The 19,528-nt window shown below is 39.4% G+C and overlaps 1 long non-coding RNA gene across 1 annotated transcript in view; it reads right to left on the minus strand.

Moving 5' to 3' along the window:
- The window catches only part of LOC128656280 (uncharacterized), a 285,310-nt gene that overhangs the window by 158,412 nt on the left and 107,370 nt on the right, over positions 1 to 19,528 (minus strand). Inside the window, exon 2 of the long non-coding RNA XR_008401989.1 lies at positions 14,609 to 14,678. This is a non-coding gene — a long non-coding RNA (uncharacterized LOC128656280). The remainder of the gene's footprint in view (positions 1 to 14,608; positions 14,679 to 19,528) is intronic.

The following is a 19,528-nucleotide window of genomic DNA, read 5'->3' on the forward strand; positions in this document are numbered from 1 at the left end:
TGAATCAATGGTGCAGGGATTATACAAAGATATCACAATTAATATCCTTGAATCCCAATGTACAACACTCTCTGACATGGTGGATAGATCACCATCGTTTGGTTCAAGGGGCTTCTTTTGTTCGCCCAACCTGGACTGTGATCACAACAGATGCGAGTCTTTCAGGTTGGGGAGCTGTTTGGGGGTCTCTGACAGCACAAGGGGTTTGGAAATCTCAAGAGGCGAGATTACCAATAAATATTTTAGAACTCCATGCAATTCTCAGGGCTCTTCAGTTCTGGCCTCTACTAAAGAGAGAACCGTTCATTTGTTTTCAGACAGACAATATCACAACTGTGGCTTATGTCAATCATCAGGGTGGGACTCACAGTCCCCAAGCTATGAAAGAAGTATCTCGGATACTTGCTTGGGCGGAATCCAGCTCCTGTCTAATCTCTGCGGTACATATCCCAGGTGTAGACACTTGGGAGGCGGATTATCTCAGCCGCCAGACTTTACATCCAGGGGAGTGGTCTCTCCATCCAGATGTGTTTTCTCAGATTGTTCAGATGTGGGGGCTTCCAGAGATAGATCTCATGGCCTCTCATCTAAACAAGAAACTTCCCCAGATACCTGTCCAGGTCCAGGGATGTTCAGGCAGAAGCAGTTGATGCGCTGACACTTCCTTGGTGTTATCAACCTGCTTACATCTTCCCGCCTCTAGTTCTTCTTCCAAGAGTGATTTCCAAAATCATCATGGAACAGTCTTTTGTGTTGCTGGTGGCTCCAGCATGGCCACACAGGTTTTGGAATGCGGATCTGGTTCGGATGTTCAGTTGCCCGCCTTGGCCACTTCCATTACGGCTGGACCTACTATCTCAAGGTCCGTTTTTTCCATCAGGATCTCAAATCATTAAATTTGAAGGTATGGAAATTGAACGCTTAGTTCTATGTCATAGAGGTTTCTCTGATTCAGTGATTAATACTATGTTACAAGCTCGTAAATCTGTCTCTAGGAAGATTTATTATAGAGTTTGGAAGGCTTACATTTCATGGTGTTCTTCTCATAAATTCTCCTGGCATTCTTTTAGAATTCCTAGAATTTTGCAGTTTCTTCAGGATGGTCTGGATAAGGGTTTGCCTGCAAGTTCCTTGAAAGGACAAATCTCCGCTCTTTCTGTTTTATTTCACAGAAAAATTGCTATACTTCCTGATATACACTGTTCTGTACAGGCTTTAGTTCGTATTAAGCCTGTCATTAAGTCAATTTCTCCTCCTTGGAGTCTTAATTTGGTTCTGAGGGCTTTACAGGCTCCTCCATTTGAACCTATGCATTCTTTGGACATTAAACTACTTTCTTGGAAAGTGTTGTTCCTTTTGGCTATCTCTTCTGCTAGAAGAGTTTCTGAGCTATCTGCTCTTTCTTGTGAGTCTCCTTTTCTGATTTTTCATCAGGATAAGGCAGTTTTGCAGACTTCTTTTCAATTTTTACCTAAGGTTGTGAATTCTAACAACATTAGTAGAGAAATTATTGTCCCTTCTTTATGTCCTAATCCTAAGAATTCTTTGGAGAGATCCTTACATTCTTTGGATGTGGTAAGAGCTTTGAAATATTATGTGGAAGCTACTAAAAATTTCAGGAAGACTTATAGTCTATTTGTTTTATTTTCTGGTCCTAGGAAAGGTCAGAAAGCTTCTGCTGTTTCCTTGGCTTCTTGGTTGAAACTTTTGATTCATCAAGCTTATTTGGAGTCGGGTCAAACTCCGCCTCAGAGAATTACAGCTCATTCTACTAGATCAGTCTCTACTTCATGGGCTTTTAAGAATGAAGCTTCAGTCGATCAGATTTTCAAAGCAGCCACTTGGTCCTCTTTGCATACATTTACTAAATTCTACCATTTTGATGTATTTGCTTCTTCGGAAGCAGTTTTTGGTAGAAAAGTTCTTCAGGCAGCTGTTTCAGTTTGATTCTTCTGCTTTTGATTTAAGTTTTTTTCTTTTCAAAGTGAAAATAACTTATTTTTTGGGTTGTGGATTATTTTTTCAGCGTAATATAGCTGTTTTTATTTTATTCCCTCCCTCTCTAGTGACTCTTGAGTGGAAGACTCCATATCTTGGGTATTGATATCCCATATGTCACTAGCTCATGGACTCTTGCCAATTACATGAAAGAAAACATAATTTATGTAAGAACTTACCTGATAAATTCATTTCTTTCATATTGGCAAGAGTCCATGAGGCCCACCCTTTTTATGGTGGCTATGATTTTTTGTATAAAGCACAATTATTTCCAAATTTCCTTTGTTGATGCTTTATACTCCTTTCTTTATCACCCCACTACTTGGCTATTCGTTAAACTGAATTGTGGGTGTGGTGAGGGGTGTATTTATAGGCATTTTGAGGTTTGGGAAACTTTGCCAATATGAAAGAAATGAATTTATCAGGTAAGTTCTTACATAAATTATGTTTTTCTGTGGGAAAACAAGCCTCTGGGCCTGTCTAGATTTGTTAATGAACTACACAATGAGTTATTTTTTCTATATTTTGTGCGTAGTGGAGGATTTTAAACTCGCTTTTTATCTCCCCCTAATTTAAAATGTTGTATATATATATATATATATATATATATATATATATATATATATATATATATATATATATATATATATATATATATATATATATATATATATACTGTATATGTCTGTTTAGAGAAGGGGTTAAAGGGATATTAAACCCAATTTTTTTATTTCATGATTCAGATACAGCATTCAAATTTAAGTAACTTTCTAATTTACTCATGTTATCAATTTTTCCTTGTTCTCTTGGTATCTTTATTTGAAAAAAGCAGGAATGTAAGCTTAAGAGCCAGCCCATTCTTGCTTCAGCACCCTGGGTAGTGCTTGCTGATTGGTGGCTACATTTAGCAGGGAATCATTTGTAGCTGGCTCTGTAATTTGTCGCAACAGAGGAGATAAGATAAATAACATTCAAGACGTTAAGATAAATAATTCTCAAGATGTGTTTAAAAGCTATGTCCCTGGACAACAAAACAATGCAAATATTGAAAACAAAATGATAGGTTTAATTTCTTAAACCTATTTTGCATCTGTATGTTTTGCATTATAGTACTTAAATGTATATGAAACAGAAATATGTTCTTTTGTGATTGCAGTAATATCACATATATTTATTACATCCTCATGAATTTGGTTCAGGAGGAAGTACATTCAGAATGCAGCTTGAAATTCGCTGAACTCCGTGGGTGTCAGTTTTTACCTTAAAGGGACATGAAACCCAAAAAATTTCTTTCATGATTTAGGTAGAAAAATAAATTTTAAACAACTTTCCAGTTGACTTCTATAATCAAATTTGCTTCATTCTCTTGGTATCATTTGTTGAAGAAGTAGCAGTGCACTACTGGTTTCTAACTGAACACATGGGTGAGCCAATAACAATCGGTATATATAAGCAGCCACCAATCATCAGAAAGAACCTAGGTTCTTTGCTGCTCCTGAGCTTACCTAGATAAACTTTTCAGTAAAGGATAACAAGAGACGGAAACAAATTAAATATTTGAAGTAAATTGGAAAGTTGTTAAAAAATGTATGTTTTGTCAAAATCATGAATGTCTATTTATGACTTTACTGTCCCTTTAAGCGCATACCGAATGCAATTTTAGATTTCTGTCAATCATGATAGAAAATGTTGGGATTCATATCCCTTTAATTAGTTTTTTTTTTTTTTTTTAAATATATTTTTTTATTGAGGTAACGCACATTAACAAATAAACAATACATATGTCCAGATAAAAAACAATTCTGTGGATGAAGATATAAGCTGCTTAGGATAATCAAACCATAAATCCATCATGGAGAGAGTGAAATCTGTCTTAGGGTACAAAATTATGACCAAAGTGTGGATTGTAAGATACATAGCATATAGGAATGGAGGTAGAGGTATGAGACTTGCATGAAACTAAGATGGCTAACTGGAACATATGGTGCTGAAACCTCATTTTATAACCTTTAGCTTATAAATGATGAGGATAGTCCCCATCTTACTGCGAAGACCCATAAACAATGTATTCATTCAGGATGACCCACGGCAAGATGGGGTTAGCTAGAAGGTTTAATTTTGGGGAGGAGGGATTCAGCGGGCCAGAGCCGCTCTGATTAAAAAAAAAAAGGGATAATAGAGGGGGGGGGGGGGCGTGTCTGAATGCGGAGGGTGTGTGATGTGGATATTATAGTTTAGTGGGGGCTCCAATGGTCTCTTAGACTTAATTTAATGGGGTGGATAAAAACTTGTTCTATGATGTTGTGGGAGCTACCTGCGTGGAATGTGAACTTGTGAACTGTATACTGATCTGGGGGGTAATGGGACCGTGGAGGGGCTGAAGCTATTTTGGTGAATAAATATGTCTCTGAGCCCTTGAGAAATCTATTAATTATGGAGGATTGCTAATGATCAAGTATACATTGGACTCGTGGAGCTAAATATCTCTCCCTAGAGGGTTTATTATAGCCATCCAGGGGGTATAGTGGTACTTTGGAGAATTCTACCCAGTAGTAAAAGGCAATAGATCTAAGAAATTTCTGGGAAACGTAGAATCATGGGAACCTGTCCCTATAATACTGTATGATTGTGAAAGTAATTAAAGGCCATAATACCCAAATGTTTAAACACTTGAAAGTGATGCAGCATAGCTGTAAGAAGCTCATTAGAAAATATCACCTGAACATCTCTATGTAAAAAAGAAAGATATTTTACCTCAAAAGTTCCTCAGTAGTCACCTCCCATTGTAAAGGATTTCTAAGCAGCATTTTAGTGTGTTTGTCCTGGGACATCTGAAGGGACTAGCATCGTGCACTCTCATATTATTTCACCAATCAGGTAAAGGAAGCTTACTATGAAATCTCATGAGAGTTAAGTCAAATCTCATGAGATCACAGTAAGAGTTCATGACCTCAGCACTGCTGATGCTGATTGGCTGCTGTTCATTTCTTCATTTTTTTTTTATTTTTTTACCTGCAGCTGGGAGCAGCTGAGTATAACTTTTTACACAGAACTTACTCTGCTGAGCTGAGGAGACTGTGAGGTAAAATATCTTCCTTTTTTACATAGAGATGCTCAGGTGATATTTTCCTGTCAGCTTTTTACAGTTATACTGCATCAGTTTCAAGTGATTTAGCATATGAGTATTATGTCCCTTTAACAAATGTAGTTTAAGGGATAAAGGCGAGGGTATTCCCTATTAATCAAATTATGCTTGTCCTTCAACCAAAATAGGGGAATAATTGCTTAATACCCCATTATGAGTATGGAACCTACAGGTAATACTGGGCTTTAATAATTTTAGGGGGACAATATTATTTGCTCTGGTAATAGCTGAGGTCTGTTAAGAATATGGCACTGTGCGATATAATTGAAATGTTATCTTAAGCTAGGACCTGTAATCTGAGGTAAGCTCAGTAAATTTTGTGTAGGAACCCCCAGATTGTAGTTAGCCCAAGTTAAGAACAGAAGTGAGTTCCCCAGCATTATCATTTATACATTGGTCTTGTGGAGCTAAAAAATGTCTTCTTAGAAGGCTGATTATAAAAACCTAGGAGGCATGGTTTTGCTTTTGGAAATTCTACCCAATAATAAAAACTATAGATCTAAGAGATTTCTGGGGAACATAGGGTCATGGGGACCTGCTGATGTGATGCTGTATGATTGTGGCAGTAATTAACAACTAATGTTTATAATGTGATTTAAGGGAGAGGGGCGAGTATAGTTGCGGCTGAACTAATGATAAATATCATTCAGCCAAAATGGGGGAATAATTGCCAAATACCCGGGCTGGAATATGAAGCCTGCAGGTAATACTGGGCTATATTAAATTTGGGGAGACAGTATTATTTGCTTTGGTAATAGTTGAGGTCTGTTAAGGGTAGGACACTGTACAGTATAATTGAAATACTATAGTAAGCTAGAATCTTTAATCTGAGGTAAGCTCAGTGAATTTTGTATAGGAGCCCTCAAAAAACAGTTAAACCAAATTAAATACAGGAGTGAATTCCCAACATGTAGGTATTGAGTTTGTTGGCCTAAACATTCTTCCTCAGGGAACCTATCATAAGGGATAGAGCCAGATATAGGTAATAATCAAACAAGAAAACTGCTAGTAAGCATACTGGGAATAGGCAAATATATGAACACAATAAAAGCCTAATAATCTAGGAATATGCACATACAAACTTAAATTAACGAAGGATAACAGTGGTAGCATGTTTCAAACTTTGGGCTGATATCTCAGATTGGTACTATCCACTTAAATATGTCCTCAAGAGTAGATGTGGTGTACCTCCCGGTTATGGATAAAGCGATCATTATATCCCACCGGGCAAGCATATCTAGGCTATCCAACACCACATCTATAAAGAAGCCTCGCAAATGTGGTCTTCCTGAGTCTCAACTGTGGGCCTCGATGGAGTGAAGAAGCACTCTCCCTGCAGATATCCACAGGTCCATAACCGGACACCGGGCAGCACAAAGAAGCAAGTGGCATAGAGAGTGAGCAGGCATCGTAAGTGGTATGCAGGGAGTAATCGCTGCTCACAAATGGGAGCCAGTGCTGTGTGTGCGGTGGAGCTGGTGTGAGGTGCTGCAAAGCATACTCAACTGTATACTCTGTCTCTGTGGTGATCGGCCGCCTCGCCACCGAGTCCAGGGGTAGTACAGCATCCTCCAAGCAAAGTCCATCTAGAGATGTCCAGGGGATCACTCGAGCTTGGACCTCTGTAGCCTGTCCGGTATGTTCGGGGAGGCACTCGCTAGATGTAGAGGACGACCGGACTTCAGAAATCTGCATCGGGTGTAGTAGCCAGTCATCACTTCCGCCCCCCTTCAGTTCAGGGCAAATAGCCTGCTGGCAAGCTTGATAAGTAAGTGAGTCGAGTTCTCCAGTCTGGAGAAAGTAAACATGTTGTCTTAGGTCCTCAAATTGCATGTCCATGGTGCGCTCCAATATTGCGAGTGCTGTAATGACTTGTGCCTCCATCTTAGGTTAACGTCGGGTGCGTGTTTGACGGGGTTTCACTGTTTTCCTTCAGCTCAATGATCTTTAAATAGCCGGTAAAACTCTGTATGCTAAACCAAGTGTGGGTTGTAGAGTTGTGCAGTGGTAGCAGCTGTATTTGTATTATTTGGCGCGCCGGGAGAGGATGATAAAGGTTCTGCGCTTTTAGGCCTCTGTACTGCTTATCAGGGTAAAAGCCGGGTGAATGTCTCAGAGCTTGGTATCTTCTTGTTCAGCGCATATTCAGGTAGATAGATGTACAGTTTTTATAGGTAATGCGCTATTTGGTTCCTTATAATATTTAAAGAATGTATATCTCAGGCAGGAGGTCTCTGAATGCACGTCCTCTCCTGGCGCTGCTAGGACACGCCCCCCCCCTTTAATTAGTTTTTAATATACTATGCATACATAAAAGTGCTGTTGCTGTCCCTTTAATTGAAGTACATAGATAGATAAATATGGACAAAAGGATCTTTTCCAGAATAATATTCCAACATATAATAATGCAGCAAAACTTTTCTCTTCCTTATAAAACTGACAAGCTGAACAATCATTTTACTTTACATCCTCTGCAAGAGTATTTTAAAGTTAGTTCCAGGCCTCCTATCAAACAAAATAATGTGCTGTCATTATACTGTGTTAAGTTAGACTTTTTAGGCCACATTTAAAAAGCTATTACATGCATCTTCAGTTACAAAAGAAATATTTAGGATTCAAGAAAACGAGTTATAGAATGAATGCGCTTACCGCTATGAATTCTGATTGGTACAGTTAGTCGTTTTAAAGTTTACTTTTATATTAAATCACAAACCTCTGGACCATGTTCTGCATAAAGAGATTTGAGTGCTCTTCTCATTGATGACAGTATATATATATATAGTGAAAAAAATGTTCTGCATTTATCTGTACATAATGCTATTATTATAAGAGATACCTTTTTTTACATTTCACTGTAGATTTCTTCTGTTGGAAAAAAGAAGGGAAAAATACAGATCTGCTGTGCACTTGGAATTATTAGTTATTTTCCAGCTTTATCATGGAAACCTAGTCACCAAATGAGATATCATCTTGGAATGAAAATTGCCATGTTCACTTTCATGTATAAAAGATCTAAACTTGCTCACCTATTCATTTTTTTTGTATCCTTTAGATGAGAATGGTTGCAAATGTTCTAAGGTCTTAACATTCACATAGTGGCCCTGGTAGAATATTTTTCAATTATATGAGGTTTTATTTAAATGGACCTAAAAACAAAAGTGCATTTCCTTTAGAAGCATGTTTGCAAAAAGCATACTTTGTGAAAATGTCTTTATTTGTCACTAGAGCACTGCTATGAGTCACACTCATGTAAAAAGTTACCTTTAGTGACAGTTCTATTGGGTGTAAACAACACCAAGCTTTGATTTGCTTAGTATAGGACTCAACAAACCCACATTAGGTTATGGGAGTTGTGGGGCATTACCATATAGTCCATTGAACTACAATTTCCTACATTTCATGGGGAAGTGAGGACACAGTTGCACACAGCCAGGAACAGTTCTCATCTCACACAGTGGCTTTCTGGCCTCTGCTGGGAATGTGCACACACATGTTTCTGGCTTCTTGTAATCGTCTTTGAATTTACTAGGTGACTATTTTGGACCATTTACCAATACATAGTGTGTTTATGTAGTGAAGTTTGTAAGTTTGTTGTAATATGGTTATTTCAGCCATCACTGGCATTTGGACCTAAGTACAAGTTAGTACTTTGGGGCCGAATTATCAAGCGCCGAATGGAGCTTGATGCCCTTGTTTCCGCGCGAGCCTTTAAGCTCGCTGAAAACAGTAGTTATGAAGCAGCGGCCTAAAGACCAATGCTGCATAACTTGTCCACCTGCTCTGAGGCCGCGGACAAAAATCAACCCGATCGAATACGATTGGGCTGATTGACACCCCCCTGCTAGCGGCCGCAAACTTGCAGGGGGCGACATTGCACAAGCAGTTCACAAGAACTGCTTGTGTAATGATAAATGCAGACAGCGTATGCTGTCGGCATTTATCAATGTGCGGGGGACATGATACGCTACATTGATAAATAGGCCCCTTAGTCAGGTTTTGATAGTAGAGCCCAGGGGGTCCATTTATCATTGTGCGGACGGACATGATCCGCTATAACGAACCATGTCCGCCGCACAAGTTTCTGTCCTTTCAACCACTATGAAAGGCTCAATGAAATCATCCTTCTACCTCTAAAGTTTAACCTACATTTTCTCCTTTTTCACATATATTATTATAAATTATAAACGACTAGCAGCTAGATTTACGAGTTTTGAGCGCTATAGGGATTTTAACGACCACAACAAAAGCGGCATTATTTCACCTCCCTATAGCGCTGCTATTACAAGTTTTCAAAAAGCAGGCTTGTGCGGGCGATAAGGTTGCGTTGAGCTCCATACCGCACCGAAATCAAGCGCTGCTTTGACATGCTCGTGCATGATTTCACCATAGACATCAATGGGGAGAGCCGATTGGGGAAAGAAAAAGTTACGTTTAAACCTAACACCCTTACATAAACCCCTGAGTCTAAACACCGCTAATCTGCCACCCCGACATTGCCGCCACCTACATACAGTTATTAAACCCTAATCTGCCACCCCCAATATCGCCGCCACCTACATACAGTTATTAACCCCTAATTTGCCGCCCCCAACATCGCTGCCACCTACATAAAACTATTAACCCCTAATCTGCTGCTCCTGATGTCGCCGCCACTATACTAAAGTTATTAACCCCTAAACCTCTGGCCTCCCACGTCACTACCACTAAATAAATCCATTAACCCTTAAACCTAAGGCTAACGTAACCCTAACGTAAAACTAAGCCTAACACCCCCTAACTTTAACATAATTAAAATAGACCTAAACTAAAGTTACAATTATTAACAAAATAATAACTATTTAAAACTAAATACAAACTTACCTGTAAAATAAAACCTAAGCTAGCTACAATATAACTAATAGTTATATTGTAGCTAGCTTAGGTTTTATTTTTATTTCACAGGTAAGTTTGTATTTATTTTAACTAGGTAGACTAGTTAGTAAATAGTAATTAACTATTTATTAACTACCTAGTTAAAATAAATACAAACTTACCTGTGAAATAAAACCTAACCTGCCTTACACTAAAACCTAACATTACAAAAAAAATAAACACTAAAATTACTAAAAATAAAAATAACTAAATTACATAAAAAAACAAACACTAAATTACAAAAAATAAGAAACAAATTATTGCGCCGGATGGATAAAGATATAAGATGCCGTCTGGATGAAGACTTCTTGCCGCCTGGATGACGACTTCGCCGGCTGGATGAAGATGGAAAAGGCCGTCTGGATGAAGACTTCTTGCTGCATGACTGAGGACTTCGCTAGCTGGATCCTTCAAGTGGGACTTCAATAACTGTAAGTGGATCGTTGTGGATAGTGTTAGGATTTTTTAAGGGTTTTTTGGGTGGGTTTTATTTTTAGTTTAGGGTCTGGGCATGTAAATGAGCTAAATGCCCTTTTCAGGGCAATGTGGAGCTTAGGCTTTTTTATATAGTTATTTTATTTGGGGGGGTTGGTTGTGGGTGTAGTGGGTTTTACTGTTGGGGGGGTGTTTGTATTTTTCTTACAGGTAAAAGAGCTGATTTTAAGGGCCATTGGTAGTTTATTGTAGGCTAGGTTTTTTATTTTGGGGGGCTTTTTATTTTGATAGGGCTATCAGATTAGGTGTAATTCTTTTTTATTTTTGATAATTTGTTTCTTATTTTTCATAATTTAGTGTTTTTTTTTGTAATTTAGTTATTTTATTAATGTTAGGATTTTTTAATGTGTAGTTTAATTTAATTGGTAGTTAGTTTAATTGTAGTTTAATAATTATCTTAGTTTAATTGTTAATTTAATTTATTTAATTTGACAGTTAAGTTTTAATTAAATGTAAGATATGGAAATTGTAATTTTAATATAAATTTAGGGGGGTGTTAGGTTTAGGGGTTAATAGTTTATTTTAGTATATTTCGTTGTGGGGGCTTTCGGTTTAGGGGTTAATAGTTTAAGTATATTTCGTTGTGGGGGCTTGTGGTTTAGGGGTTAATAGGTTTATTATAGCAGTGGTGTGGGCGGACGGCAGATTAGGGGTTAATTATATTTAAATAGTGTTTGCGATGCGGGAGGGTGGTGGTTTAGGGGTTAATAGGTTTATTATAGTGGCGACAATGTCGGGGAGCGGCAGAATAGGAGTTAATACATTTTAATATTGGCGGCGATGTCTGGAGCAGCAGATTAGGGGTTAATAACTTTAATATAGTGTTTGCAATGCGGGATGGCCTCGGTTTAGGGGTTAATAGGTAGTTTATGGGTGTTAGTGTACTTTTTAACACTTTAGTTATGAGTTTTATGGTACAGCTTTGTAACGTAAAACTCATATCTACTGACTTTAGATGGTGATACGGATCTTGTGATTATAGGGTGTACCGCTCACTTTTTGGCCTCCCAAGCAAACTCGTAATACCGGCACTATGGGAGTCCCATTGAAAAGTGCGGTACTGACGTTTGTGACTGGCTAAAATGTGTGCGGTACAGCTATACCGACAAGACTCGTAATAGCAGCGTTAGGGAAAATGAACCATTATGGGCAATAATGATGCTATTTGAGTCATAACGCAAAACTCGTAATCTAGCTATAGGTAATTAAACAGCCTGAATTGATGCTAGAGGTCGAAATGTCAGAATTAAGCAATTGCTCTCTTCTGAGAAGTTATCATGTAATTAAAGGAATGTGAAACCCAAAATCTTTCTTTCATGATTCAGATAGAACATTCAATTTTAAACAACTTTCTAATTTACTTCTATTATTGTTTTTTTCTTTGTTCTCTTGGTGTCTTTTGTTGAAAAGTTAAGGAGCCTACAAATGTCTGGAGCACTATATGGCAGCAGTTTTGCAAAAATGTTATCCATGTGCAAGAGCATTAGATGGCAGCAAATTTGATAACAGAAGTATATTGGAAACCTTTTTAAAATTGTATGCTCTTTTTGTATCACAAAAGAAAAGTTTTGGGTTTCTTATCCCTTTATCTATTTAGAATATTAGTTTTGTCATTAGGTTACTTTGGTGTTGGTTGTTCTACATTAACAGGGGTCTCTTATGTCCTTGGGAAATGTGCTAGAATGGTGTAAGGGAGATTCCTTGAGAATTGGAGTCCCTTGGGTTAAATCTAGGATTACTAATGGTGAGGTTCCCTTGTGGGAATATTGCTCTGTGATGTTTTTTACTTTGGCTTATTGTGTGGGAATAAATTGGTGGAAAGTCAGTGTTGAGTTTATTGTGATAAGGGCTGTCAAGGGGGTGGGGGGAAGGTTCGAATGATTGCAGGGGGTGGTTGCGTCAGGAGTGATAACTGTGGGGGTAAATATAATGGTCACAGTGGTATTACTATCCATTTGAAGGTCAGTCATTCAAATTAATTAATAAGATAGAGTTGCTTACACAATATCTTTAGCTCCATATCTAAGATTAAGATTTGATAAACACAAACATATGTCTTTGTTAATGGCATTTTTATAGGCTTTACTTTGACCTTCATGACATTTTTATCCAATTGCTCTTCTCAAACCTGCACTGAAAGAAGTTACAACCAGCTGATGGTGAAGAAATAACATCATCCAAAATATTGGTACATTTATAAACCTGTGTTAATAAGATGAGTTTTAGCTGTGTCGTTATAAATCCACTAATATGGATATGCAGGTTAGATGGAAGGAAATAGCTTGTGTATTTTTTTCTTTTTTAAAGTATATAAGTATATAAGTATATGTTTATGTCAGATCTTGAAGGAGGAAATAGAGAATATGACAATTTTATCCTTGGACACAAATAAGGCCTTTAACTCTCTAGAAAGGTATCATTTGTTCTCTTTTTTTGAACATTTTTGTTTTCAAGGAAATATTGCAAAATTTTACAGTTAATCAAATCTCTCACCATTGATTACTAATCACAACTTTAGACTTCACGCTACGGATTTGATTTCAAGTAGCATACTATTTAGCACTCCCGACGAGAGAACGACAATTATGCCGCATAACATGACTAAAAATTAATGTCTTGAGAAATGCTTATGTTTAAGCTGAAATCTTGACTCTTTTATATGTGGTGGATAATAATTAAAGGATTTTTTTTAAATATAAAGCCCTGTGATTACCCTTCAATAAAATAAATATATATATATATTTTAATAATTATTATTAAAAAAATTAACATTTCATATTTAATATTTCCATAACATGCCTTAAGTTAACTAATTATGTATGTGTGCTAACTCAACACCGTGTTAGACCTAAAGCACAAAGCTGCGTTACGCATATTTTACATTCCTATGTTCTTGACCTAGGAAAAAATAAAAAAAGTATTATTAAATATATATTTCTATATAAATCTGATAATGTTAATATAAAATATTTATCTATACCTATATATCTATGTGAAGAATGTGAAATATTTACATTAAATACTAAAAATTTAAATATAAAAACACACACACATTTTTTGATGTTGTTGTCCTGAAGAGTGACTATAGGAGTATTTCCATCATGCCTAGATATGAATGGCATTCGTATGGATATTGAGTGTTGAGGATGACAGTAGGTCATTGTGAAACATAAATGGGTATTTACCTTCCAGAGTGAACAATGGGGTAACATGAATAGATTATTCCTGTAACCTTAAGAAGTATGAATGTGCTACTGTATGTGTCAGTTTTACAAGACCTCCCAGTTTCTCTTTTGAAAAGAGGTACTGAAGAAACAAAATAAGTCCTTTTTGGGAGCTTTTCTGTTAAAAGCTTGTTCGAAGTAGGTCTTTTTTTTTTGTTTGTTTTTTGTTTATCAAACAAAACAATATAGCTTTGTGATTATTTAAGACTCTCAGTTACAAATCTGGTCGGAAAGTAAACAAAGTTTTCAGCAGCATATTGCAGATAGATTGTAAGTTGTGTTAAACTAAGATTCATAAAATGCATCAAACCCATTTTCTGCTGGTTAAAATCGAGGGCCTGGATTACCACGCCATCCTTGGATGTACTTGCTAAATCTTGCTACTGCAAGTATTTTTGATTTGACAGGTACCTAATTGGTGTGTTTATGACTACATTACCCTGATCTAGACTGCTGGGGCTTCTAGCGGTGGCCTCACATGAGACCTCAGCAGCACCTGGCAACCCAGGTACTACAGTCATACTATACTCCTATCAGTATTGGAAACCTGCCTGCAGTGAGTCTAGTCTTGCCCCAACTACAGCATAGAATGGAGCACCTGGACAGATGGGAGTATGAGATCCTGCAACTCCTAGATGATCACTTTCAGAGACTTGAGCAGAGGGTTTGCTAAATCCTGAGAGTTGTTCTGCAGGCCCCACAGTGCCCACCGACTGCAAAGGATCAGCAGTAGATCCTTGCTCAGGCTAATTGCAAGATTGCTTGCTTTAGTGGAGGAGAAGCAGAGTCTAACTGTGGGTATCAGAGCCAGATTCCTCTCCACAAGTATACATACCTGTTTGCCTCCCGGGGTTGTCTAGATCTCCATAAGTACACTTAAATGGACATTGTAAGGAGAAGCAGTGCTGTGAATGAAAAATGGGGGAGTTCAGAGACTGCAGTCAAAGCTGCTATAACGGTCAGCTGCGTAAGTTTAGAAAGATATTTGGATCACTGCAAGCACCTATGGACGGGGGATAAAGTATTGGTGGATCAACTGCTTGGTTCACCTTCTCAGTAATACATAAATATACACCTGTGTGGGAACTTACCCCCTACCTTAGATGCATTGTCAGAGCTACTTCTTTAACCCCTTAGTGACCACAGCACTTTTCAATTTTCTGACCATTTGGGACCAGGGCTATTTTTACATTTCGACTGTGTTTGTGGTTAGTTGAAATTTTCCTCTTACTCATTTACTGTACCCACACATATTATATACCGTTTTTCTCGCCATTAAATTGACTTTCCAAAGATACCATTAATTTCATCATATCTTATAATTTATTATAATTTTTTTTTAAATATGTTGAAAAAAATGGAAAAAAACACACTTTTTCTAACTTCTGTTACACATCTACAACCACCAAAAAACACCCATGCTACATAGTTTCTAAATTTTGTCCTGACTCAGAAATACGTAATGTTTACATGTTCTTTGCTTTTTTTTGCAAGTTATAGGGCAATAAGTACAAGTAGCACTTTCCAAACCATTTTTTTTTTCAAAATTAGTGATAGTTTAGTTACATTGGAACACTGATATCTGTCAGGAATCCTAAGGTATTAAACTTGGGGTATTTTGACTCTTTTCATGCAATCATTTTCTTCTTAAATGGAAAGAGTCCGCAGCTGCATTCATTACTTTTGGGAAATAACAACCTGGTTACCAGGAGGAGGCAAAGACACCTAGCCAAAGGCTTAAATACTCCTCCTACTTCCCTCATCCCCCAGTCATTCTTTACCTTTCTTCCCAGGAGGTTGGCAGAGAAGTGTCAGAATTTAATTTGTCTCTTATGGAGGGTAGTACTCTTCGACATGGGACAGGAGTTTTAACTAATCCTGTCAGTCTTTCAGTGAGGGCTTGGATGAAAGTTAGAGTCTGGAGATGCAGGGAGAGTCTTTCTGCAAAACCATCCTGACTCATGTTAACAGCTCCTCAAGCAATCGGCATTGTCGAACTTCGCTCCGCTGCCTGCTTTCTTCTCTCAAGTCCATGGCGGAAGCAATGCTACTATCTGTCACACTTGAAGGGCCGTGTTCCTGTTCCACGGCGTAGATTCCAGTAAGATCGTTTAATTTTCTTTCTTCGTAATTGTGCTGTAATACAGATGTTTTCCCAAGAGGCTACCACCTTGCTTGACTAACTTAAGATAAGGGTCTCAGTGAGTCTCCTTTTAGTATCTTGGAATCAAGGGTTAATATCTCCTGAGGGGGGTTATTGAACAGGGTTTTTTTTAATCAAGTTTGTTATGTGATTCAATCTGCTTATGTGTAGTGTTAAATGGACTTATGGCTTGCAACATAAAGGCCTTTAGAAGTGACGCAGCCTTATGGTTTGGCATGCTTTTTTTGGACTATACGATTCACCTTCTGGCCGGGCGTGTTTACGCTCTGTCTTCCATTTCCGCATTCCTGACCGTGTGGTGACGGATAAATTCTAGTTTGCAGGGGTCTGGTTCATAGGAGGTGTTGAGTGCCCCAGCCATTGTGGGTGTCAGGTGCCGTTTTGTTTTGTCTTATATTCCATATTGGCATAATTCTCTATCCAGTTATGGAGGATTCTGATGCAAAGACTGTTCTTATTTCAGATTCAGATTCTTCGTCTGGGGAAGAATTTGCATTGTCCTCGTTGACACATATCAATCAGTTATGTTCGGTGTGCCGTATTAGAGCACCTTCTTCCTTGGGCTCGGGGACTCAAGGGACAGTTGAGCCATCTGCCTCTGGGGGTCCAGTCCTCCAAGAGGCGAGTTCCCTATTGCTTCATACTTCTGCACATGCGGGTAACCCAGATTATGATTATTCCTCCATGCAGGGCAGCTTGTTCCTCCCGGAGGTTGCAGCATATTTTTGCTTCCACATATTCTTGGTGATTATTTGTCTGCAGAGTCCAGATGTTTATGCACTATTGTGTTCGTGTCCTATTGTCCCGGGTCTACAGCCTTGGGGGGGGCCTGTACAGTTCCCTGCGGGTGTAGCTGTCCCTGAGTGTTGTGCCTTTCGTTACAGAGTTGCGCGCCTTCACGTCTTACTCAGACATGTTTTTCAGTTATTAAATGACCCTATCCTTAACGGATACAGTAATTTTCAGTCTGCTTCTTCGAATGGTGCACCTCATTAGACATGTGGGGATGATGCAATCTCCTGACTGTTCTTATTGAGATCCTTACCAGTTTTTTTTGGAAGTGTAGGGCTCCATTTGGCTGGTTCTGTGGGTAGGCCTGTTTTCTTCTTTGGCGTTAACCTACGGGTTGCCATATATTTTCTTTTTGTCCGATTAGGATGTCTTTTATTTTGTTTATTTATTTCCTTCGGGAATCTTAAACCGGGATCGATACTCTGTTACTTCTGCGGAAGTGTTTTTGGGGACATATTAGTCCTATGGTTGTCTGATTTCCCTTCTTCCCCTCTGAGGCAGGATTTATGCAGCTTGACGGTTAGGACCCTGGTTGCAGGCTGGTCCTGTTGGGTTCGGTTCTGTCTTGGGGCTGTTCAGACATGTGGCACTGTTCTGCTTGGCTGGTCCAGTCAAGGCACCGATTGCTTATGTTTTCATTATTTTACAGTTTTCAACTAAGCATTCTAGAGGACCTGTGGGTCCGTGAGGTGGGAAGGATTGTCTCAGTCCTTATAGCCTTCAATCTGGATGACTGGGTCAGTGGTGTTTCCGCTTCATCACTCTCTCTTGGTCTGGTGTTATCGGACCCTAGAGTTCCCTTCCCCACGTAGTGGAGGGTTGTGGGGCTTAGTGGCCTCTTCCCGCCTTCTTGAGCGGTTGGTCATTTTTAAGGCTCGGGACTTGTCCTTTGTGAACTTGGTCCTCAGCAGCTAGTAGTTTGACAGCTGCCTTGCAGTGCATAGTTTGCAGTATGTAACCAACTGCAGCTATTGCACATTGACTGTGTACTTTCTAGCTGTTTTAGGAGACCTTTTGGGTCTTCCTCCATTGACTCTGTGTGGGTTAGGTCTCCTTTTAGGGACCTGGGTTCCCCTCTGGGAGATGTTGTCCCTGTTAGGTACTCTGTGCGTTGTCTCCTTTGGGCTTTTCTTGGGTTCTTCCCAGAGCTGGGGATGCTTTGTGCCTTTTTCTCCCTGTGATCCTCTGTTTGTATGGAGGTGATGTTGAGACCAACCTTGCTCAAGGGTTTTTGGCTTGCAGTATTTCCTTTCCTTGTTGTCCTGAGGCTGTTTGTGAGTTTAGGGGCCCTAGGGTTGTTGTATGACTTTTCCCAGCTTGGCTCCTTTGCAGCGTTGGACTCCGTCAAGGGGTGGTCCCTTCCTTAGGTCGGAACTTGCAAGTTCTTCTCATTATCCGGGTTGGTCAGGATATGCATTGATATCCCCTGTGGTCTGGTTTTTCATATCAGACGGGGTATTATATTCTTGGGTATTGTTTGTTTAAACAATTGGGGGCCCAGACCTGTTTTCTCCCTGGAGTTTCTGGTTGCTGAGGCTTCACTCAGCGTTTTCCCTTGTGGATCCCGTTGTGGGTTGTTACCGGACTTTTAGGCTTAAGGGCTGGTTTGGGGTTCCCCAGTTCCTGGGTACTTGGGCTATGTTCTTACTTGGACTACTTGACCTGGTCATGGTTAGCCAGGTTTTCTGAGTGACTGTTTCTCATTGGGCTGTTCTACGCCTTATGGTCGGATTTCCTGGGTCAGCTTGCTGAAGTAACCCTTGGATTCACTGCTCTGCAGACGAATGGGTTTGCAGTGTCTCTGCTGCGGCTATTGTGCATGGGATATGTGTTAGCGAGCTAGTCTTAGGGGGATCCCTTCCAAGGTGCATCTGTGTTGGGGATTGATTTCTCCTTTAGCCTGGGGCTTTGTGGCTTGTGGACAGGTGATGCCTTTCTTAGGATGAGGGCTTATGCTCCTTCTTCTGGAGATTTGGTCCCTTTCTTAGGGCTTACCCTGGTTTCAGGAGGTTGGAATTGTGGATTAACCTTCAGAGAGAGGTGTTCTTCCTGGCTCTGTGTCAAGACTATGTTGGGCCTTTTTTATTAGATCCTTGGGTCTACGGCCTTGTCGTCTGTTCTTGGAGTCGGGTTGTACCCATGCTCGGTTGGATGGCGGTGGCCATTCTTCGGCTCGTTTATAGGCTGGTTTTGGGGTCTGTTCCCCTGTTTTTGACCTGCCAATGCTTGGGCTGGCCCGGCTGGGAGTGGGTTCTAATAGACATTGTCTTTTTTAGGACCTAGGTTTGCATAGCATTAGCTTCCTAGGCTTATAGGCAGAAGTTCCAGGTTTACACTACCTTCATGTTCTGGGTGTAATCTCCTTGGGGGGGCCTCATTTGAGGTTCTGTGTATCCCTTTTTGGAAACCTGTGTGTAGGTTTGCAGGCTGGATTGCCTAGAGAGTGCCCTCTGTCCGGGGGGTTTCTTTTTTGCAGTCTGTCTTCTTGCTGGCCGCTTCTGCTTCTCAGCAGTATTCTTCTGTGTCATCCTGATGCTTTCTGTGTGTTCTAGACTCAGGGTTTCATCTGGTTGTTAAACGTTTTTTGTGATAGAATACTTTGTATTTTAAGTTCGGACAATGTGAGGACTCCGTCTTCAGTTGTCTTTCAGTGCTTGCGTGAGGGTTGAGAGTACAGTTTCTCTGTTCCTGTGCCGGTCTTATACCTCTGTTTTTTTGCCGGGTATAGGCGTAGCCTCACCTTATCTATCAGGACCTATTTGGGTCTTGCAAGCTGTGCTCTCTATTGGGGTTTTTTCC

The sequence above is a fragment of the Bombina bombina genome, chromosome 4 (genome assembly GCF_027579735.1).
Source record: "Bombina bombina isolate aBomBom1 chromosome 4, aBomBom1.pri, whole genome shotgun sequence".
Taxonomy (NCBI): Eukaryota; Metazoa; Chordata; class Amphibia; order Anura; family Bombinatoridae; genus Bombina; species Bombina bombina.